General features: G+C 37.2%; 1 protein-coding gene across 15 annotated transcripts in view; it reads right to left on the bottom strand.

The window, feature by feature from the left end:
* MAMLD1 (mastermind like domain containing 1) overlaps positions 1-25153 on the bottom strand; it is a 140556-nt gene that overhangs the window by 97651 nt on the left and 17752 nt on the right. For 2 of the 15 annotated variants that reach the window (XM_054471579.2, XM_063660690.1), the window contains exon 3: positions 17619-17645. The exons of the other annotated variants lie outside the window; for them this stretch is intronic. The gene's annotated coding sequence lies outside the window, so the exon portion shown is untranslated. The remainder of the gene's footprint in view (positions 1-17618; positions 17646-25153) is intronic. 15 annotated transcript variants of the gene reach the window in all.

Raw genomic sequence — 25153 nt, 5'->3', positions numbered from 1 at the left:
TTAATATATCACAAATTTGTTTTGTTAATATGTTAATAACCATTTTGATCCCATTGTTTTATTTTATGCTTTTAAAAACATTTATTTATTATTATTATCTTTTTCCTGAGACGGGGTCATTAAGTTTCACCAGAAAACCGAGGGCATCCATGAATCTACAGCCTCCCTGCTTCCTCTTCAGGTATAATGAAACTTTTTATGGCCAGTTAGAGAGGTTCTCCTGAGAGCTTTATGTTTGATTTCCGGAATGGCTGGGCCCATTTGGACAGAGGACATAGCCGTCGCCTGTAATAGTCGATGGGCACTCCACCATTTTTCCCCACTGAGAGAGCTTGGGAGCCATGAGTCAGTCCTTCCTGGGAAATGGCTGAGAAGAAGCTTTCAGAGATGAAAATGAAGTGGAGAGCGCAAATGAAGGAGCGGCAGGGGAGAAGCTGAGTCAGACCCTCGACCACTCTTCTAGGGGCACTGTCTCATCCTCTTGGGGCTGAATCATGCCAGGGTGGCTCTGCTTTTCTGCCTCTGCCTGAATTTCCCTTGGTAGGGCTCCAGGCCTTCATTTGAGGCCAAAATGAAGGGCCCCAAACCCAGCCAATGTCTGCCAAAGAGAAATTCTAGAACATGTGTGTTACTATTTTGATGCAAAAATGTCAGTGGTGTGGGTCTTCCAAGGACTATGGGACCCACGTCTTCTTGATTTGACCATCAGGGATCATGAGCCCAGGGACACCTATATTTCAACAGACTAACAAGCTGAAGCTGCAGCTTGGGATGTGGGGTTACTTGGTTTTGGTCATTTCTACCTCACAATGAAGGCTCTTTGAAGTGATGGGGTCTGGAGCAGTGTGCCTTTCCTTTCTGACTTGTACTTTTAGATTGCATCCGTCTGGGAAAGATTTCCTTTCTTTTTTTTTTTTTTCCAGCTCTTCCATTACCTGGCTATGTGATGGGGGTGAGGATTTTACCCTTTCTGTGCCTTAGTGTCCTCCTTTGTAAAATGGAGGCAATAATAGCATCTACCCATCAGATGCTGCGAGGGTTAAAAAGAGACACTATAAGGTCCTAAGCACCATGTTCAATCCAGAGGGAGAACTCAGTAAAGATCAGCTGTTGTCATAGTTCTTAGCATGATGCAAAAGACACATAGCACATATGCCTGGCCAAGAGGGTAGGCTGAATAAATGTTCAAGACCTTTCTCTTCCTCCTCATCCCACCCTCTCACCCCATCACTTTAAATCCAAGGATGGTCAGAGTCTGCTCTCAGGAGCAGAGGAGCTGAAAATGGCCGGGCTGGGGAGGGTTGGTGACCTTAGAGTGGAAGTCTCCTGACTCCAGGTCTGGCATTCTTTTTGCTCCCCCACTTTGACAGTCCTCAGGCACCTTTTGACACACCTCCAGAGCCTCAGTATGCCCAGCACAAAGGCCTCTGTCCAGCAGGGGGCCTCTGTAAGGTGAGGAATTTGCTGATATTAAGCCTCGTCTACTCCCCACTTTGCCTCTCTCCAATTGACCTCGAAAGAGATGATAAGAACAAAAAACCAAACACCGCATATTCTCACTCATAGGTGGGAATTGAACAATGAGAACACATGGACACAGGAAGGGGAACATCACACTCTGGGGACTGTTGTGGGGTGGGGGGAGAGGGGAGGGATAGCATTAGGAGATATACCTAATGCTAAATGACGAGTTAATGGGTGCAGCACACCAGCATGGCACATGTATACATATGTAACTAACCTGCACATTGTGCACATGTACCCTAAAACTTAAAGTATAATAATAATAAAATAAAAAAATAAAAAAATAAAAAATAAAAAAAGAGATGATAAGAAAAGAGAAGGGCTGCAAAAAACAGTAAGTGCTCAAAGGGTGGAAAACATATAACATCACAACCACCCTCTCTTTCTAGCTTATTCCAAGTTATAGGCCAAGTATATCCTGTCCTGTTGCAATGGGTTCCCAGATCCAGGCAATAACATGGCTGCACAGGTGGGCTCCAGGGTCTGGAAGTGGGTGCCCAGAAAAACTGCCCATTCATTCTTCAGGGAGTTCCAATTCCTTAGGCAGGCAATCAGGGGCTCTGAACACTTGGCTGTCCCCCCCCTTCCTTCATCCACCTGCAGCTCTCAGCCTTCCCCTCAAAGGAGCTAGTTTGACTCCTTTTGATGGTCCCCTATTCCCAATGCAGCCCTATTCCCCACATCCAGTTTTTCCTTCACCATTCGACCCTCCTCCCAGTCGTGTGTAATAATGTAGCCTCCAGAATCAGGTCACAGGTTATTTCTGGATCCAGCCCAATGTCTAATTTGCTGCAGAACACGTGTGAAAAATCATGAACCTCTGCCAACTCCATAGAGAGCCATGGATTTTTAAACAATTACACCAGTGCTGGAATGTAATATTGTACAACTACTTTGAAAGAAACAATTTGGGAATTTCTTTAAAAGTTAAACGTACACCATATAACCCAAGCATTCTACTGCTGGGTATTTGCCAAAGACTAATGAAAGTGTATGTCCATACAAACACCTGTACAGCTACGTTGATAGCAGCTGTATTTGTAGTCACCCCAAACCAGGAAACAATCCAAATGCCCATCAACAGGTAAATAGATAAATAAATTGTGGTATAATTCAGATAATAGAATACTACTCAGTAATTTGTAGAAAGGAATGAATGATGAATATGCATGCAACAACTTGAATGGGTCTCAGTCATTACGCTGAATGAAAGAAGCCAGGCATAAAGGATTCCCTATTCTATGGTTGCATTTATACAAAACTCTAGAAAATGCAAACTACAGATCAGTGGTTGCCTGCAGTTGATGGAGAGGGGCCAGAGGGAGGGACTACAAAGGGCCACAAGGAAACTTTGGGGACTGATGAATATATTCATCATTTTGACTGTGGTGATGGTGTACACACATGCAAAACTGATCAAATTGTACTTTAGATATTTTCAGTTTACTGTACATCAATTACACCTCAACAAAGTTGTAGAATAATCACACCAGCAGCTCATCTTGCAGTTGTTGGTGATATTCCTGAGCCTCAGAAAATGGGAATGTGTGCAATGTTTTCATATATGATGTACCAACGTGCTTTGTTCATTGCTCTGACGGCCCTGTGCTTTCTTAGCTTTCTGGATGAGAATCTCCAATATATTTTCACTTGTACTTTCTGAAGGGCTCTCAGGAAGCCACAGCCTAGAGAGAAGCTGTTTATGAAGGAAAATGTTCTTTAAAATAACAATCATTTGTGATACCTTTAGTAGAGATCCAGTGAATACAGTGGACCTTGCCTCCTTACCCTTCAGTTTTTACCTTTTTCCATTACAGGGTGCAGTTGATCCATTTAGAAGTAAGATGTCCTGTGAAATGTCTTGCCATGTGGGCTGCCTGGGGTGGCTCTCAGAAGGGCTGATCTGCCTTGCCCTTCCTACCTTTTCCTCCCTCCCTCCCTCCTTTCCTTCCTTCCTTCCTTCTTTTCTTCCTTCCTTCCTCCCTTCCTCCCTCCCTTCTTTCTTCCTTCCTTCCTTTCTTCTTTCTTTCTTTCTTTCTCTGTCTTTCTTTCTTTCTCTTTCTCTTTCTTTCTTTCTTTTTCTTTCTTCTTTCTTGCTTTCTTTTTGTTTCTTCTTTCTTTCCTTTCTTTCTTCTTTCTTTCTTTCTCTCTTTCTTTCTTCTTTCTTTCTTTCTTTTTCTTTCTTCTTTCTTTCCTTTCTTTCTTCTTTCTTTCTTTCTCTCTCTCTCTCTTTCCTTCTTTCTTTCTTTCTTTCTTTCTTTCTTTCTTTCTTTCTTTCTTTCTTTCTTTCTGTCTTTCTTTCTCTCTTTCTTTCTCTCAGTCTGTCACCTCAGGCTGGAGTGCAGTGGCACTATCACAACTCACTGCAACCTCAAACTCCTGGGTTCAAGCGATCCTCCTGCCTCTGCCTCCCAAAGTGCTGGGACTACAGGCATGAGCCACAGTAACTGGCCTTGCTCGTCTTTCCATGTTGGCAAATGGGAGTTAATGTTGGCTCACTTGGGCTGTCTGTGCTGCCCACTGCTTAGCTGAAAGTGAGAAGACTGCCTTGCCCTCCTTAGGGCCACAAATTTGACCTTCAATTTCCATAAACTGAGTACAAAAATATGATTTCAAGCCTGCAATGACTTTTTTTGTTGAGGTAAAATCTACATAACATAAAATTGGCCATTTTAATGTGTACAATTCAGTGCCATTTAGTAAATTCACACTGCTGTGCAACTATACTTTCTAGCTAGTTCCAAAACATTTATGTCACCCCAAAAGAAAACTCTCTAGTCACTACCAGTCACTCATCATCCCCCACACCCCACCTCAGTCCCTGGCAACTACTAACTTGTTTTTTGTTCTTATGATTTACTGATTTGCCACATTCCATGTAAATGGAATCATACAGTATGTGACTTCTTGTGTCTGGGTTCTTAAACTCAGTATCGTGTTTTGGGGATTCCTCCATGATGTAGCATGGATCAGTACTTTATTTCCTTTTGGGACTGAATCATATTTCAGTGTATGGACCACAATGACTTTTAACATCTTTGCCTTTTCTCCACTTTCTATATCAAAATCCTCTCACTATAACTCAAACTAGTTGAAGTCTCTGTAGCTGTCACAATAAGAGATGAGATAAGGGATGCTGAGATAGAGCAAGAAGTACATTCCCCTGGAAGGTCTGAGTTCTGACCTCCCCAGGGAACTTCCATTCTGCACAAAAGAGTGCTGAACCCTTCCAGTCTGTGACCAGGAGGGAACTACTTCAGCCCTAGAGCAGAGTGAATTTGTAGATCTCTTAGGCCACCTGTCTCGTTTCTCTGACAACAGCATGTGACAACTTTTTATTCTAATGAGTGAACCTCCCTGCAAGAAAACAGGGCAAGCTGGATCCTAAATATAAGATGATTGAGTACCACCAATGCCAGAGTTTTACAAAATGAATGTCTCCTCATCAGCCCCTCAATAGCCTCTGAAAGCCTGCTCAATTGTTCTTTTGCACCATTTGTATGCATTTGCTGGGGCTGCCATAACAAATGACCATAAACTGTGGGGCTTAAAACAACAGCAATTCATTCTTTCACAGTTAGTCTGAAATCCAGATGTTAGCAGGGCTGATTCCTTCTGGAGGCTCTGAGGCCTCCATGCCCCATTGCCCTCTCCTAGCTTCCGGTGGCTTCCAAGAGTTCTTGGTGTTCCTTAAAGATGCACCACTCCTATCTCTCCCTCTGTCTTCAGATGGCCTTCTCTTCCCTGTGTGTCTCTGTGTCCTTCTCTGTCTCCAAATTTCCCTCTTTTTATAAATACACTAGTCATATTGGATTAAGGTTTACCCTAATGGCCTCTTTTTAACTTGATTACATCTGCAAACATCCTATTTCCCAGTAAACTCACATTCACGGGTTCTAAGGGTTAAGATTTCAATGTATCCTTTTGGGGGATACAATTCAACTCACAGCCCTATTCAAGTCCTTGTGTTGAATACCATCCACAGTTGTCGATGATAATATTTCTATCACAGATTCCAGCCCGCATCTCTGTATGAGTGACACATCATTCAAATCTGTCTTTGGAGTAATAGCCATCTGTTGATTCTGCCTTTCAACCGTCTGCCAGGTCTGTCTCCTTCCACTGCCCTGGTTTATCCTCAACATCTCTTCCCTGGACTCCTGCCACAGCCACCTCCCAGGGGGCTTCCCCTGCCTCCAATCTTGGCTTTCCCATTTGTCCTCCATACTGTGGTAGAGAAACCTTTCCACAACACTGCTCTGACCATTTTCCTTGCTTGAAAATATGGTGGCTTGCCACTTTCTCCAGGGAAATTTCCAAAGGTTTACCAGCATGTCATACTCAGTGCTTAGCACAGTACCTAGCACAGAGAGGGTGCTTAGGGAAGTGTTTGTGGACTGAATTCTGGCTAAAGAGATCAGAGAAAGATTTCCAGCAGAGGTGACATCTGAGTGGGACCCTAAGAGTGCATGAGATTCTGATAAGGGAAGAAGACAGAGTGGGAGATGCAGACATGGATAAAAAAGAACTGCCCTACAGGAACTAACCTTCTATAAATAATTACACCATAAGGCTGCAAGCACTCTGTACCTTCAGAAAATAGAAATGTCCTATGAGAGTTCACGGAGGAGGTAGTATTCTATAGTCTGCTTTGTATTTATAGTCATTGGTGTTATATTTAGTTATTGGTCTGATAGCAGTATATGTATATCTCTATATCCCAATTGTGTCAAGCGCTTAGTAGCATCCATTATTGAGTCCACACTGAAAGTACCCCAGGGTAATTACTATCACTGACAGCCTTCCTACTGAAAATACCAGTGCTCCCAGTTCCCTTCAACCTCCACTGATACAGCAGGAAAGAAGGAATATCCACAACTAATGTTCATATGGACCTTTGGAAAGCTAGGGTATTTTTGCTCCTTCGTTCCCTGTCTTCTTCTTCTTCTTCCTCTTCTTCTTCTTCTCCCTCTCTCTCTCCCTCTCCCTCTCCCTCTCCCTCTCCTTCTCCTTCTCCTTCTTCTTCTCCTCTCTCTGTGGTAAGACATGAAGTTGTAGATGTAGGCTGGGGCCAGCATCACAAAATGCGATGGATATTAGGTGAAAAATTTTACCCTTTAGTCTGTGTGTGCTGGAACCTGGCAGAACTGTTGCAGAAGGGTCACTGTGGGTGGAGTGGGTGCTGAGCAAGCATGGGGTGATAATTTTAGAAAGAAGGGGATGGATTTGACTGACATATATATGGAAAAGTATGTGATGATCAGAAATGGCCAGAAATAAAATGGGCTGCCTCATAAGGTAGTAAGTTACCTGTCCCTGGAAATATACGTCCAAGCACATGCCACGAAACTTCTTAATGGGGACATTGAATAGTGAATTTAGGCATCAGAAATGAGGTTATGATAGATGACTTGATGGTTCCATCTAACACACAGATTTCATGACCATAGCTCCCAGAATGCTAGAGAATTATTAGGACTGAATGACCAGTTAGCTGGTAAGGGGGTGTAGAAGGATGAGTCAGAAATAAATTCACAGTGTCTGGTGAGTCTCCAAGTGAGGGTTGGAGTGATCAGGGAAGAACACAAGTTGACCTTTGCACACATTGAGTTGAAGGTATGAGAGGGCTAGCTAAATGGGTAGGTGGGATGAACTGTCACAAATCTGGGTCTGGGCTCAGGTGATAGGGCTAAGATCCAGATTTGAAAGTCACTAGTTTATTCCATATTCCCAAACAACCATGAAGGGGGAATACACAATAGGAAATAAAACCCTATCTACAAAAAAAATCATCCTTAGAAATAAAGGTGACATGCAGTGTACAAAACCTCTACAAAGGACATTCTAAAACACTCCTGAAAGATGCAAAAGTAGACATGAATGAATGGAAAGACACTCTTTGCTCTTGAATAGGAGGACTCAACATCATAAACATGTCAGTTCTCTTTAACAATTTATACATATAAGATGAAATCTCAATTTTTAAAATACCAACAAGTTTTTTAATTTTGCTAGACAATTTGATACTAAGTTCCATATGGAAAAAAATAAAACATACAAGAAGAGCCAGGAAAACATACTATAGGTCACTTCTGGTTCTGACCAATATGAAGTAGCCTTACTTCTCCCATGTCTCTCTCCTTACAACTAAACAAACCTGGAGACATTGCACGACAATGTGAATATACTTAACAACATTGAACTATACACTTGCAATTGATTAAGATAGTAAATTTTATGTCATATGTATTTTACCACAATTTAAAGTGTTTTAAAAAGCAAACTACAGAAACAAACAAAAATCTGGGCATAACATAACAAAAAAGCATAAAAAGCCTCTAGAAAGTAGAAAGAAAAGGTGACCAACCTAGAGTCTTAGTCTTGGGAAATAACACAGCAATGAGTTCCATAGGTTTCCATATTGACTCCCATATATTCTGGACAGGACACTACAGAAGCTTCCAACATGGAACTGTCAACAGGCACAGGCAAAAGAAAAACAACAAGAAACAAAACAAAGAAATAAAAACCCCTCACAGGTAGGACATAGCTGAGCTCAACACCAACACCATCAACTGGATATAACTGGCATTTACCAAACAACAGTAGATACACATACTTCTTAAGCTTATATGGAACATTCACCAAGATGGATCTCATTCGGGGCCATAAAATAAACCTTTACAAATTTAGAAGAACAGAAGTCATACAATGTCTGCTGTCAGACCACAATGGAATTAAACTAGAGATCAAGAATATAAAGATAATGGGAAAACGCCAAAACTCATGGAGATTAAACAACACACTTCTAAATAACACATGGGTCAAAAATCTCAGGAGAAGTTGAAAATATATTTTGAAGAAAATGAAAACACAACTTATCAAACTTTGTGTACTGCAGCAAAATCAGTGATGAAGAAGAAATTTATAGCTTTGAATATAAATATTAGAAAAGAAGAGGCTAGGTAGGCATGGTGGCTCACACCTATAATCCCATCACTTTGGGCGGTTGAGCTGGGAAGATCACTTGAGGTCAGGAGTTCAAGACCAGTGTGGGCAGCATAGCAAGACAAGTCTCCACAAAAAAAAAAAAAAAAAAAAAAAAAAAAAAATTAGCCAGGTATGGTGGTGCATGCCTGTAGTCCCAACTCAGGAGGCTGAGGTGGGAGGATTGCTTGAGTGCACAAGTTTGAGATTACAGTGAGCTATGATCGCACCATTGCACTCCAGCCTGGGCAACAAACTGAGACCCAGTCTCAAAAAAGAAAAAAAAAAAAAGAGCACATTAAACCCTAAGTAAGCAGAAGAAAATATATAATACAAATTAGAGCAGAAATTAGAAACAGGAAATCAATAGAGAAAAATCATTGAAACCAAAAGCTAGTTTATTAAAAAGATCAATAAAGTTGATAAGCCTCTAGCCAAAGCTAAGGAAAAAAAGAGAACACAACCTATTTATATTATAAATGAAAGTGGGGACATCATTACAGATCCCATGGACATTCAAAGTATAATAAAATAATACTATGAAGAACCCTAGGCCCACCAGTTTGATAACCTAGATAAAATGAGCCAATTTCTTGAAAGACACAATCTGCCAAACCTCACACAAGAAGAAATATACAATCTGAACAAACCTGTATATATTAAAGAAATTGAATCAATAGTTAATAACCTTTCCAAACAGAAGGCACCAGGCCTGGATGGGTTCACTGGTGAGTTCTACATAACACTTAAGGAAGAAATGACACGAATTCTCTACATTATCTTGCAGAGAATAGAAGCACAGAGAATATTTTATAACTCAATTTAATGAGGCCAGCAACACCCTAATACAAAAACCAGACAAAGACATTACAAGGAAAGAAAACTACAGATTCCTATCTGTCATGAACATAGATGGAAAAATGTTCAATAAAATATTGATGAGTCAAATCCAATAATGTATAAAAACAATTATATACTATGATCAAATGGAATTTATCCTAGGTATGCAAGACTGATTACACATTTAAAAACCAATTAACGTCATCCGTCACATTAGCAGGCTATAGAGGAAAAATCACATGATCATATCAATAGATGCAGAAAAGCCATTTAACAAAATCCAACACCCATTCATGATAAAAACTCTCATTAAACTCAGAATTGAGAATTTCCTCAACTTGAAAAAGAATATTTACAAAAAAACAACTGCTACTATCATACTTAATGGTAAGAGACTAGAAGCTTTCCTACTAAGATTGGGAACAAGGCAAGTATGTCCACTCTCATCATTCCTTTTCAACATTGTTCCGGAAGTCTTAGCTAAAGCAATAAGACAAAAAAAAGGAAACAAAAGTTACACCCATTGGGAAGGCAGAAATAAAACTGCCTTTGTTTGCAGATGACATGATCATCTATGTAGAAAATCTGAAATAATCATCAACAACAGCAACAAAACCGCTGGAACCAATAAGTCATTATAGCAAGGTTACAGGACACAAGGTCAATCACATTCTTACATACCAGCAATGAACAAGTGGAATTTAAAATAAAAAAAAACCATATTACTGTTTATATCAGCACCCCCAAAATGAAATACTTACATATAAATCTAATACACACAAGATCTATATAAGGAAACAAAAAATCTGATGAAAAAATCAAAGAACTAAATAAATGGAAAGAGATTCCATGTTCATGAATAGGAAGACTCAATATTGTTAAGATGCCAGTTTTTCCCAATTTGATACATAGATTCAATGCAATCCCAATCAATACTCCAGCACATTCTTTTGTGGATACCAACAAACTTATTTTAAAGTTTATGTGGAGAGGCAAAAGATCCAGAATAGTGAGTCAAATATTGACAGAGAAGAGCAAAGTCAAAGAACTGACACTACCTGACCTCAAGACTTACTATAAAGATAGAATAATCAAGACAGTGTGCTACTGGTAAAAGAATATACAAATAGATCAATGCAGCAGAATGGAGAACCCAGAAATAGACCCACAGAAATATACTCAACTGTTCTTTGACAAAGGAGCAAAGGCAATAAAATGGAGCAAAGATAGTCTGTTCAACAAATACTGCTAGAACAACTGGACATCGATAAGCAAAAAAAAAAAAAAAAAAAAAGGATGTAGATATAGACCTTACACCCCTCACAAAAATTAACTCAAAATGAATCATAGACATAAATGTAAAAGACAAAATTATAAAACTCCTGGAAGATAACATAAGAAAAAACTTAAATCACCCCGGGTGTGGCAATGACTTTTAGATACAACACTAACAGCACAAACCATGAAAGAAAGAATTAATAACCTGGACTTCATTAAAATGGAAAACTTCAGCTCTGCAAAGAGAATGAAAAGACAAGCCATAGAGTGGGAGAAAACATTTACAAAAGACACATCAGATAAGGGACTGCTATCCAAAATAGACAAAGAACTCTTAAAACTCAACAATATAAGAAAACAAACAACCTGATTAAACAATGGGCCAAAGGCTTGAACAGACATCTCATCAAAGAAGATACACAAATGGCAAATAAGAATATGAGAAGATGCTCCACATCTTATTTCTTTAAGGAAATGCAAATTAAAACAACAATGAGATAACTGCTACACACCTATTAGAATCTGGAAAACTGGCAACAACAAATACCGGTGAAGATGTGAAGCAGTAGGAGCTCTCATTCATTGCTGGTGGGCATGCGAAGTGGTACAGACACTTGGAAGACAGTTTGGCAGTTTCTTACAAAGCGAAACATACTCTTACCATATGATCTGACAATCATGCTCCTTGACATTTATCCAAAGGAGTTGAAAACCTATGTCAGCACAAAAGCCCGCACATGGATATTTATAGTAGCTTTATTTATAATTGCCAAAACTTGGAAGCAACCAAGATGTTCTTCAGTAGGTGAATGGATAAACTGTGACACATCCAGGCAATGGAATATTATTCAGCACTAAAAATAAGTGAGTTATTGAGCCGTGAAAAGACACAGAGGAGTTTTACATGTATATTGCTAAGTGAAAGATGCCAATCTGAAAAGGCTACATACCGTATGATTCTGACTATATGACATTCTGGAAAAGGAAAACTATGAAGGTAGTAAAAGATCAGTGGTTGCCAGGGATTGGAAGGGAGGGATAAACAGGCAGAGCACAGAGGATTTTTAAGGCAATGAAAGTGCTCTGTGTATTATAATGATGGATACATGTCATCATACATTTGTTCAAACTTATAGAATGTACAGCATCAAAAGTGAACCCTAATGTAGACTATGGACTTTGGGTGACAATGATGTGTCCATGTAGGTTCATCAATTGTAGCAAATGTGTTATTCTGATACAGGATGCAGGTAATGGGGGAGGCTATGCACATGAAGGTGCAAGAGGTATATTGGAACTCTGTATCTTTCTTTTAATTTTGCTGTAATATTAAAGCTGCTGTTAAAAAAAAAAAACTCCTCCAGAAAAAGCCTTTTCCCCTAATAAAAGGACTTTGGAAAAGGTGGCCTAAATAACAGAAAATCTTTCTGAAATTACCCACCCTACTCTAGTCAACACCAACAGAAAAACCTGTGGTTTCAGCCTAGCAAAGTGGGAAGTTGATATTCCACTCCACCCCATCCCCAATTCTCATGTAAGCAGATGTCGGTCCTCTGATTCTCCTGCCCAGAGGTGTCAGGGGCCCAAGCATGCTCTCACTTCCCCATCAGGGTAGTGTAAGGAAGGTCAGGAGGGGAGTTGAGCCTCCACTCCCACCTGGCAGACTTAATGAGGTGGTACGAGATGGGGCTAAATCAGCACTAGACTTTACCAAGTAACCTCCACCTCAGGTATTAGTGAGGTGGATTGGAAACCTTTACTTCCACCCCTACTCAGTCGTGCAAGTCAGGGATGGCCAGCAGTCCATTTTCCACCCAATCACTGGTATCAGCAAAGACTAGTGGGGAGCTGAACCTCCATACCCTCACCTACCAGCAACAAGACTGAATAAGGAAGAATAGGCAGCTCTAGACTGCACTTTTGTTCCTCCCTTTCAACTTGGTATCAGATGGACCCAGCAGGGATTTGAGATTTCTCTTTCACCTTGCAGCAAAAAGGCAATATGGATCAGTCTCTACTTCCCTCGCATGGGCTAGTGGGAAGCTGGGCTTACATCCTACTCAGTGGCAACAAGGCAGGGCAATTTAGTACCCCACTTTCCCCAGGAAGGTGTCAGCAGGGCCCAGGGTAAGCTGAACTTCCACTCCATCTATCAGCAATAAGGCTTTGTCAGTCAATGCTCTATTTTGCCAGAGTGGTGTTAGTGGGGCCCAGCAAGAAAATGAACAATATGTCTACCTGGCCCTTACATTACACTTTAACACAAAGACTGCCCACTAAAAAGTAAAATTGAATACCAACCAAAGTCTCAAAATATAATATGCAAATTGTCTAGGGTATGATAATAAAATCATTCATCATACGCAGAACCAAGAAAATCACAACAATGAATGAGTAAAGATGATCAACAGATGTCAACACCAAGGTGATTCAGATATTAGAATTATTTAGCCAGAATGTTAAATAAATCATAATAAAAATGCTCAACCAGCAATCACAAATACACTTAAAACAAATTAATGAAATAGAAAATCTCAGCAAAGAAATTGAGATTATAAAAAAGAAACAAATGGATATTAAGGAACTGAAAAATACAAAAACAAAAATAAAATAACTCACTGGATGGGTTAATTAGTAGTGTAAAGATGAAAGAAGATACAGTTAATGAGCTTGAGGACACATCAGTATAATTCACCCAACCTGAACAACAAAGAGAAAGTAATCTAAAAAAAAAAACAAAACAAAACAATACAAAACAAAAAAAAAGAAGAAGAAGAAGAGGGGGCTCAGGGATCTGCGGGCAATAACAAAAGATCTAAACGTTTCTATCATTGGAAACCCAGAAAGAGAGGAAGAGAGGAGAGAGTAAGAAAAATTAGTCAAAGAAATAATGGCTGAAAATTTTCAAAATTTATGAAAAACATAAACCTACAGATTAAAGAATCTGAGGGATCTAAACATAATAAACCCAAAGAAATCCATGCCAAGGCACATTGCATTTAACATTCTGAAAACTAAAAGAAGCAGAAAAAACCCTTATGAGCAATCAGAGAACAATGGCACATTACTTAAAGAGGAACAGCAATTCAAATGACAGTGGATTTTTCTTCAGGAACCATGGAGTACAGAAGGAAGTGGTACAACATTTTTCAAGTGCTGAAAGAAAAGAACTGTCAACCCCAAATTATATATCTGGCAAAAATATCCTTCAATAATGAAGGGGAAATCAAGATATTTTCAGATGAAGAAAAACTAAAAGATGTTGTTGCTAATAATCCCACCCTTAATGAATGCCTAAAGGAAGTTCTCAAACAGACAGGAAATGATAACAGAAAAAGGCTTGAAACTTCATAAAGAAAAGAAGAAATTCAGAATAGGCAAACATAGTGATAAGTATAATAAACTATTTTTCTCATGAGTTTATTAAATCATCTTTGATGAATGAAGCAAAAGTTATAATGCCATCTTATTTGATACTGAATGTGTATAGAGGAAATGTTTAAGATAATTACATTTTAAAAGTAGGAAGGGTAGAAGGACCTAAGTGGAAGTAAAATTTCCACACTTCACTCGAACTTATAAAATGTAGACTGTAAACTATAATAAATTAATACATATTCTGTAATATCTAGAGTAAATGCTAAGAAAACTATACAATGCAATATGCTAAAAACCATAAAACATAAACCAAGATGGAATCCTAAAATAGATTTGAGTAAAGCATGAGAATACAAAGAAGAAACAAATGGAGGACAAGAACCAGAGGAAGCAAAGGGTAAACAAATAATAAAATAGCAGACTTAAGCCAGAACATGTCAACAATACCTCTTATTTATATGGTCTAAAATACTAATTAAAGACAGAGGTTGGCAGAGTACAAAGCATACGAAAATTAACCAGGCATGGTGGCGCATGTCTGTAGTCCCAGACACTTGGGAGACTGAGGTGGGAGGATCACTTGAGCCCAGGAGTTTGAGGATACAGTCAGCAATGATTGCACCACTGCACTCCAGCCTGGTAACAGAGCAAAACTTGTCTCAAAAAAACAAAAACAAAAGCAGACAAACAAACGAAAACATGGCCAAACTCTATTCTATTACTCTAAATACAACAGCATAGGTAAGTTGACAGTAAAACAATGGAGAAAACATACCATGCAAATATTAATTTTACAAAAGCATTAGTGGCTACATTATCATCAAAAAAGACTTCAGAGCAAAGAAAATTATTGGAGACAGGCAGACATTACATAATGATAAAATAATAATACACTAGGAAAACATAATGGTCCTAGATGTGTATGTACCAAACAATGGAGTCTCAAAACACATGAAGCAGAAACTGAGAGAGCTAAAAGGAGAAATTGACAAATCTACAATTATAGCTGGGTACTTCAGCACTCCACTCTCAACAATAGATACAACTGCTAGACAGAATCAGCAAAGATGAAGAACTCAACAATACATCATCAACTGAAAGGTTCTAGATGACATTTATGGAACACTCCATCCAACAACAGCATATTACGCATTTGTTTCAAGTGTTCATAGAACATATACTGAGATAGGCCACATCCTGGGCCCTAAAACACACCTCAACAAATTTAAAATAATTGAAATCACAGCATTCTCTAATGTGATCAATGGAATCAAACTGGAAATCAATAACAGAAAGAAATCAAGAAAATCACCAAATATTTGGAAATTGAACAACACCCTTCTTAATAAACCATCAGTCAAAGAGGAAGTCTCCAAGAAAATTTAAAAATGCATTGAAATGGGCCGGATACAGTGGTTCACGCCTGTAATCCTAGCACTTTGGGAGGCCAAGGAGGGCGGATTGCCTGAGCTCAGGAGTTCGAGACCAGCCTGGGCAACATGGCGAAACCCATCTTTACTAAAAGTACAAAAAATTAGCCAGGCGTGGCGGTGCGTGCCTGTAATCCCAGCTACTCAGGAGGCTGAAGCATGAGAATCACTTGAACCGTGGAGGCAGAGGTTGCAGTGGGCCGAGATCGTGCCATTGCACTTCAGCCTGGGTGACAGAGTGAGATTCTGTCTCAAAAAAAAAAAAAAATGCATTGAAATGAATGAAAATGAAAACAGGAGTTATAAAGACGTGGGACACGGCTAACACAGAGTTGGGAGGGAAATGTATAGCGCTAAATGCATATGTACATTAGGAAAAAGGAAAGGTATCAAATTAATATCTAAGCTAAATCAATCATGTAAGCTTATACTTCAAGAATCTAAGAAGTGCAAAATATACTCAAAGCAGCAGAAGGTAAGAAATAATAAAGATAAGGTAAAAATCAATGGAATTGAAAATAGAAAAGTAAGAGAAAATCAATGAAGCAAAAAGCTAGTTTTTTTAAAAGGTCAATACAACTGACCTCTAGCAAGATTGAAAAGAGAGAAGATACAAATCACTACTATCAGAAATGAAGCAGAGAATATCACAGATCTGACAGAAATCAAAAGAATAATAGGGGAATATTACCAAAACCTCTACACAGAAATTTGACAACTTAGATAAAATGGACCAATTCCTTGCACAGCACAAACTACCAAAATAAACAATTTGAATAGCACTATCACTGTTAAGGAAGTTGAATTCATAATTGTAAAACTCCCTCCAAAAATCTCCAGACCTAGATGGCTTCATTGGAGAATTTTATTAAACATTGAAAAAGTAAAACCAAACCAATTCTGCACATTCTCTTCTGAAAAACAGAAGAGCAGGGAACACTTCCCAATCCATTTTATGAAGTTAGTATTACCCTGATATGAAAATCAAAAAGAGTACAAAAAAGAAAACTGCAGACCAAAACCCCTCATGAATACAGATGCAAAAATTTATAAGAAATTATTAGCTAACTGCCACAACTTAAATAACATGAAATATATAATCTAAATTGCCCTATATACCTTAAGGAAATGAATTTGTAGTTAAACACTCTTGAAAAGGAAATATCCATACCTAGATGGTTTCACTGGAGAATTTTCCCGGATGTTTAAAGAAGAATTAGTGCCACTTTTACATAATGTCTTCTAGAAAGTAGAAGAGGAAGGAAGAATTCCCAACTCATTTTATAACTCTGATACCAAAACGAGACAAAGACAGTACAGAAAAAGAAATTATAAATAAATATCTTTTATGAACTTAAATTTTAAAAATCAGCAAAAGATTTACAAATAAAATTCAGGAATATATAAAAAGAATAATACACCATGACCAAGTGGAGTTTATCTCGGGATTGCAAGGCTGGTTCACCATTTGGAAACACTCCATATTATCCACAATGTTAACAGTTTAAAAAAGAAAAATCACAGGATCATAACAGTTGATGCAGAAAAAGCATTTAGCAAATTTAACATCCATTTATAATAATAAAAAAAAAACTCAGAAAGCTAGGAACAAAAGAGAACATCCTCAATTTGATAACGAGCATCTACAAAAACTTTACAGATAATATTTTACAATCCTCCCTTGGTATACATGAAGGGTTGGTTCCAGGACCCCACTCAAATATCAAAATCCACACATACTACAGTCCTACAGTCAGCCCTTCAGAACCTATGTGTAAGCAAAGTCAGCCCTCTGTATACGCATCCCACAAATACTGTATTTTCACACATTTTAGAAAGCAGTTTGGCTTAAAAAATATCAAAATAACAGGAGAAGCAGCTTCTGTTGACTAAGAGGTAGCAGAGATGTTCCCAGACACCATTTCTTTGGCTTTCTTACTGCTTGTTATTACTACGTAAAAACTGGGTGGCAGTTTAGGAGGAAGACTGTTGTAAAAGAATAGTGACAACCAAGAATTTTTTGACCATTAAATCAGATTTTATAAACAGTGGAAGGAGTATGGACTTAAAACGAGGCATGTTTATTCAGTTTTGTCAAAATTTTACCAAAATATGTGATATATATTTATTCTAAAACGATATAATCCTTAGATTGAGAAAAGCAACCAGTTAATGTCTTACCTATTAAACACAGGTACAAGTTGGAAACTGTAGAAAATTGAAAGAAAACAAAAGACAAAATTAATGTCTATAGTAAGGAATAAAAGAGTTTAAGATATTTTAAAATTATGTATATTTTCTTCTCTTTTACATAAATCATTTTTGAAAAGTATGCTGAAAATTTTTATGAGTAATATTAATTATGATTTATTTTTCAATATAATTTGGAGATCCTTTGTTATCCAAAAAAAAGAAGGAAAGAAAGAAAAAAGAAAATCATTGATAAGAAAGGATATCTGCCTGAACAGGATTTAAGGTAGACGAAAGTGCCTTATACTGGAAAAAAAAAAAAATGTCATAAAGGACATTTAGTAGTAAGGAAGAAAAGCTAGCACCAGGATTTAAGGCAGGAAGGGATAGTCTAACTTTACAATTTCGGGCAAAGGCAGTCAGGTTCACGATCAGGGCTGCCCTTATCTATAAAGGTGCTAACCCCTGAGCCTTGAAGGGAAAAGATAAACACCAGCTGCCGATCTTTTTGTTGCACAGCAAGAAGGCCTGGACAATAAAAAAATTTTTTTCTGGATTGGTTCCATTGATCCTTTGTCCCTGAAGACAGGAAGTAACTTGTCAGTAAGAGACTGCCTTTTAAAGTTCTTCTGATATTGGACAATGCTCCTGGCCACGCAGAACTCCATGGGTTCAACACTGAAGGTGTTGAAGTGCTCTACTTGCCCCCAAACACAATTCTAATTCAGCCTTAGATCAGGGGGTCATAAGGACTTCTAAGACTCACCACACAGGGTACTCTATAGAAAGATTGTCAATGTTTTGGAAGAGAACCTCAATAGAAAGAACATCATGAAAGTCTGGAAGGATTACACTATTGAATGTGCCATAATTGTTTACAAAAATCTGTGAAAGCCATCAAGCCTGAAACAGTAAATTACTGCTGGAAAAAACAACTGTGTCCAGATGTTGTGCATGACTTTACAGAATTTATGACAATAAACAGGGAAATCATGAAAAAGATTGTGGACATGGCAAAAAAAAAAAGATGGGTGTTGAAGGATTTCAAGATATGGATCTTGGAGAAATTATAGAGCTAAGAGACACCATGCCAGAGGAAATAACAGAAGACAACTTTATGGAGATGAGTGCTTCCGAACCAGTGCTGGATCATGAGGACAAAGACATAAAAGAAGCAGTGCCAGGAAACAAATTGACATTAGACAATTGAGCAGAAGGGTTCTGATTACTCAAGACAGCTTCTGACTTCCTTTACAGCATGAACCCTTCTATGATACAGGACCTGAAGCTAAAGCAAATGGTGGAAGAAGGATTGGTATTATATAGAAATATTTTTTAGAGAAATAAAAAAGCAAAAAGTTAGAGAGAAATTATGATGCATTTCCATAAAGTTGCACTGGGTGGGCCTGCCTCTCCTGCCTTCTCTTCCACCTCCTTCACTTCTGCCTCTGTCATCCCCAAGACAGCAAGAGCAACCCCTCCTCTTCCTCCTTCTCCTCAGTCTACTCAATATGAAGATAACAAGGATGAAGACCTTTATGATGATTCCATTTCATTTAGTGAATAGTAAATATGTTTACTCTTCATATGATTTACTTAATAACCTTTTCTCTAACTTACTTAATTGTAAGAACACCATATATAATACATATAACATACAAAATATGTGTTGTTTATGTTATTGGTAAGGCTTCCAGGCAACAGTAGGCTATTGGTAGTTAAGTTTTTGGGAAGTCAAAAGTTATAAGTGGATTTGTGCCTGTGCAGGCGGTTGGTACCCCGAACCACTATGTTGTTCAAGCATAAACTGTGTGTGTGTGTGTATGTGTAGTATTGTTCAGGCATAAAGAAGAAATCCTGCCATTTTCAACAACATGGATGAACCTGCATGACCTGAAGTGGAAATAAGCCAGACAAAGAAGACAAATAATATATGGTCTCACTTATATGTAGAAATTTAAAATGCTGAACTCCTAGAAGCAGAGAGTAGAATAGTGGTTGTTAATGTCTTAGAGGTGGGGGAAATGGGAAGATCTTGGTGAAAGTGTACAAATCTTCAGTTATAAGATGAATAAGTTCTGGGAATCTAATGTACAGCATGGTGACTATAGTTAGTAGTACTGCATTGTTTCCTTGAAACTTGCTAAGAGGGCAGATTTTAAGTGTCCTCACCACACACATATATCCACACAAAAATGGTAACTATGAGAGGTAATGGATGTGTTAATTAATTTGATTGTGGTAATCATTACACAATATATGCATATATCGAATCATGTACACCTTGAATATACACAATTTTTATTAACTAAACATTTTAAAATTTAAAAACTCAAAATGGAAGATAAATGTAAATGTAAGAACTAAAACTATAAAACTCTTAGAAGAAACATAGAAATATATCTTTGACTTTGGGTTAAGAAATAGTTTCTTAGATATGATACAAAAAGCACAAGTGAGAAAAGAAAAACTAAATAAATTAGCTTTCATCAAAATTAAAATTTTTGTGCTCTGAGTAATACCATCAATGAAGTGTAAACATGACCCACAGAATGGGAGCAAATATTTGCAACTCTTATATCTGATGAAGGTCTAGGATTCAGAATATATAAACAATGCTTACAGTTCAACAATAGAAAGACAAATAATCCAATATAAAAATGGGCAAAGGCTCTGCATAAACACTTCTCCAAAGAAGATATACAAATGGCCAATAAAGCACGTGAAAAGATGCTCAAAATCATAGCCAACAGGGAAATGCAAATCACAATCATAATGAAATACCACTTTATGCTCACTAGAGCAGCCATAATAAAAAAGACAGAAATTTACAAGTGTTGGCAAGGATGTGGAGAAACTGGAACTCATATATTGTTGGTGAGATTGTTAAATGGCACAACTACTTTGGAACAGTTTGGCAGTTCCTCAAAATGCTAAACATAGAGTTACCGTATGATGCAAAAATTCCATTCCTAGGTATATGCTCAAGAGAAATGAAAGCATATGTCCACACAAAAACTTGTACATGAATGTTAACAACAGCATTATTTATAAGAATCAAAAAGTGATAACAGCTCAAATTTCTATCAACTGATGAATGGAGAAACAACATATGGTGTATCACAAATAATATGTGGAATATTATTTGGCAAAGAAAAGGAATGAAGTACTAATACAAGCTACAACATGGATGAAGCTTGAAAACATTATGCTAAGGGAAAGAAGTCAGTCACAAAAGGCTATTTATCTTATGGTTTTATTCATAGGAAATACCTAGAATAAGTAAATCCATATAGACAGAAAGCAGATTAATAGTTACTAAGGGCTTGGGCAGGGAGTAATTGAGGATGTTTGCTAATGGATATGTGGTTCCTTTTCAGGGTAACTAAAATATTCTGAAATTAGATACTGGTGATGATGGTACAACTATGAATATACTAAAAGCCACTGAACTGAATACTTTAAATGGGTGAATTTGGTGGTATGTGAATGGTATCAATAAAACTGTTTAAGAGAACACATACCATTTACAACTGCTGCATAGAAAATGCAATACTTAGATATTAAATATAATATAATGTGCATAGGATCTGCATCCAGAAAGTTACAAAATGCTTTTGTAAGAAACAAAGACTCCTGCGCATGTATCCTGGAACTTAAAATAAAATAAAATATAAAAAATGAAAGAGGAGCACAATGAGATTTCCTGTGACCTATTAAAATCCATAAAATTTATCAAAGAAATTTACATACGAAGTAAATCTTGATAGTAGTTCCAATCACAATAAATTATACTTGCAACTGACATTTATAAGCAATTTCTTTTCTCTCTTTAAAAAAACTCTATATTTTATGAAAATAGTGATTTTTTAAAACTCTACTCTAAAATGGGACAAAATATTTGTAATCTAAAGTGTTTCAAATTTTGTACTCTATTGCTTCAGTCTTAGACTACATCAACAGGTATGAATACATTTATAAGAATATATTTAAAATATTTTCACTTATTGTATTTCCCTTGAAAATATTGACATTTTTGAATTTTAATAAAAAGAATTAAGAAAAAAAGAGTTGAACATCAAATAGAAATAATAATAAACACCTTTTTTGTGCTCATAAAAAAAAAGACCTAAATAAATGAGGAGACATACTATGTTTACTGCCTAGAAGACTCAACATAGTAAAGATGTCAATTCTTGAATTGACCTATAGGTTTAATGCAGTTCTCAACAAAATCCCAGCAAAGTTTTTTGTAGACGTAGACAAGGTTATTCTAAAATATATGGAAAGGCACAAGTCCTAGGTTAAAACAATTTTGAGAAACAATTATACAATGGGAGGAGTACTTTTACCTAGTATTAACATTTTTATATGGCTACAATAGTCAAGACTGTGTGGTATTGGCAGAGGGATAGACACATAGATCAGTGGAGCAGAATAAGGAGCCCAGAAATAGACCCATAAAAATATTTCCCACGAATTTTTGACAAAGGTGTAAAAGCAATTCAGTGAGGTGGGGATAGCCTTTTCAACAAATGCTACTAGAGCCATTGAGCATCCATAGGCAAAAAAACAATAAACATCCACCTAAACTTCACACGTTATACAAAAATCAACTCAAAATTGATTATGGCTTTAAATGTGTAACCATCAAACTTAAAAAATATTAGAGAAAATTTTCAGGACCTAAGACTTGGTGTAGAGTTCTTAGACTCAACCACAAAAATCTGACCCCCAAAATAGTCTTTTTGTGAAAGAACCTATAAAAAGGAGGGAAAGATAAGATACAGACTGAAAGTATTTTCCAATTACATATTGGACAAAATACAAGTATCTAGAATATATAAAGAACTTGCAAAACTCAACAGTGAAAAAAAGAGAAAAAATGCAAATAATCCAACTAGAAAATGGGCCAAAGTCATGAACAGACATTCCACGAAGTTATATGGATGAAAAATAAACTCCAGAAAATATGTTCAATCTCATTAGGCATTAGGGAAATGCAAATTAATATGACAATGAGATATCTCTACACACCTGTGAGAACGGACTACTTCTGTATTGCACTACACCACTATCAGAATTACGCTGAGGGAAAAAAGCCAATCTCAAGAGATCACATGCTATATGATTGAATTTACATAACATTCTTGAAATAACAAAACTATAGGAATGGAGAACAGATTACTGGTTAGTTGCCATGGGTTCAGAACTTGGGGTGGAGCAGATCAGGAGGGAAGTGGGTTTGGTATAAAACAGCAACACAAAGGATTGCATATCCTTGTGGTGATGGCACTATTTCTTTTTCTTGACTGTGGTCACATGACTCTACACATTTGATAAAACTGCTTTGAATTAAATACCCATACATGTACACAAATAAGTGCATGTATAACTGGTAAACTCTGAATAAGGTGGTTGGAGTGTATCAGTGTGACTGTCCTGGTTGTGAACTGGGTGAAGGGTAAATAGGATCTTTCTAGTATTGTTTCCTAAAACTGTTTGTGACTCTACAATTATCTCAAAATAAAAGGCTGTTAAAAATCACAATAAAGCCTCGATAATTGAAACAGTGTGGTACTGGAAGAAGAATAGGCAAATTGACCAGTGGAATAAAATATGCATCTAGAAATAGACCCAAGTATATGTGGAGACTGAATATATAATAATGGTGACTTTTCAAATCACTGGAGCAAGATGAACATTTGTAAAATGGGGCTGCGATAGCTGGGTAGTCTCTTGAAAAAAGGGAAGGGGATAGGTGCAGTGGCTCATGCCTATAATCCCAGCATTTTGGGAGGCTGAGACAGTAGGAATGCCTAAGTCCAGGAGTTTGAGACCAGCCTGAGCAACATAGCAATACCCACTCTCTACAAAACATACAAAAAAAAAAAAAATTTAGCCAAGGTGGTTGTGGCACACCACCCTGCCACTGACTATGACTATGCCACTGCACTCTGGCCTGGGTGACAGAGTGACACCCTGTCTCTAAAAAAGAAAAAAAAAGAGAAACAAAAAGAAAAAAGGAAACAGGTAAAGTAAGATCCCTCCCATATATCATTCATAAGAATAAACTCCAAATGGATTAGGAATCTAAATGTAAAACATGAAACCATACAAGTACTGGAAGAAAATCTGGTGAATTTCTCTTTAAACTGGATGTGAGGAAAGGCTTTCTAACTGTGATTCAAATCCAGATATGATAAAAGAAAAGACTGATACTTGATGACATAAAAATTTTTTTGCATGGCAAAACAAAACAAACATTGAAAAAACCACAAACCAATTAAGTGAAATTACTTGCAACATATATCACAAATAAAAAAAGTTAATATACCTAACACAGAAAAATACTCTTAAAATTGAGGGTAAAAGACTAAAAACCCAATAGAAAAAGGGAGAAAAGACATGAACAGATAATTCACACACATAAAAATATCAAAAGGGCTCTTAAGCATATGAAAAGATGTTCCAAGCCACTCCTAATTAGAAAAATGCTAATTAAACTACACTGAGATACCATTTCTCACCTATCAGATTTGTAAAAATTAAAAAGTAAAGCAAATACTTTGCTGGTGAGGCTTTGGGGATAAAAACACTCTCATACATTGCTAATGGGAATGTAAATTGGTACAATCTTTCTGGAGGGGAATTTGGCAATACCTAACAAAACTACATTTGTTTTTACATTTTGACACATTAATCCCACTTCTAGAAATTTACTCTTTAAGATATACCTCTAACAATATGAAAATACATATGTACTGGGTTGTTCGTTTTATTTTTAATTGCAAAATACTGGAAACAATCTAAATGGCTACACATAGGAGGTTGGTTGAATAATCTATGGTACATCTACACAATGCAGTACCATGCAGCTGTAATGAAAGAATGAAGAAGATCTCTATATGGAGTGATTTCTAGGACATGCGTTTGAGTGAACAAGCAAAGCTCAAAAGAGTATCTCTATTAAGCCACCCTTATGTAAGGAAGGGGTATAGGAAAATACACAGATATCTGTTCATTTGTGCAAAAAGAAACACAGAAAAACTAATGAAGTTGGTTACTTACAGGAAATGAGTGGAATGAGGTAGAAAGGACAGAAGTAATGGGAGATGTCACTTTTCTGAGGATTTCTTTTTGTACAGTTCTAACTTTTGAAACTATGTTATTATTTCACATGCTCACAGAAAAATAATTAAAATTAACAAAGAAAGATGGTTTGGGGGCGAGCGGCAGACAAAAAGGAATCTAAACAGAAACAACTGAACTAAACCATATTCAAATGACCTCAGTGGGGCCCCAGTGCTTGAAGGATACACTCTTACGCAAAGACAAAAATAATTCTGAACAAATATTGTACTCTTGTTAATTGGCTTCTTCATAGAGTCATGGGTTAGCAACTCTGAAACTAGCTTCTATATATTCTAGGATTAAGTGAGTAAATATATTATGGTAATGGCAGAGAGATTTCTCACTGTTTTGCAAGGAAACTACAAATATGGGAAGGGGGAAGATAGAATGAA

The sequence above is a fragment of the Pongo pygmaeus genome, chromosome X (genome assembly GCF_028885625.2).
Source record: "Pongo pygmaeus isolate AG05252 chromosome X, NHGRI_mPonPyg2-v2.0_pri, whole genome shotgun sequence".
NCBI lineage: Eukaryota > Metazoa > Chordata > Mammalia > Primates > Hominidae > Pongo > Pongo pygmaeus.
The sequence above is the reverse complement of the archived record's forward strand: the minus strand, read 5'-3'. Positions and strand labels throughout refer to the sequence as shown.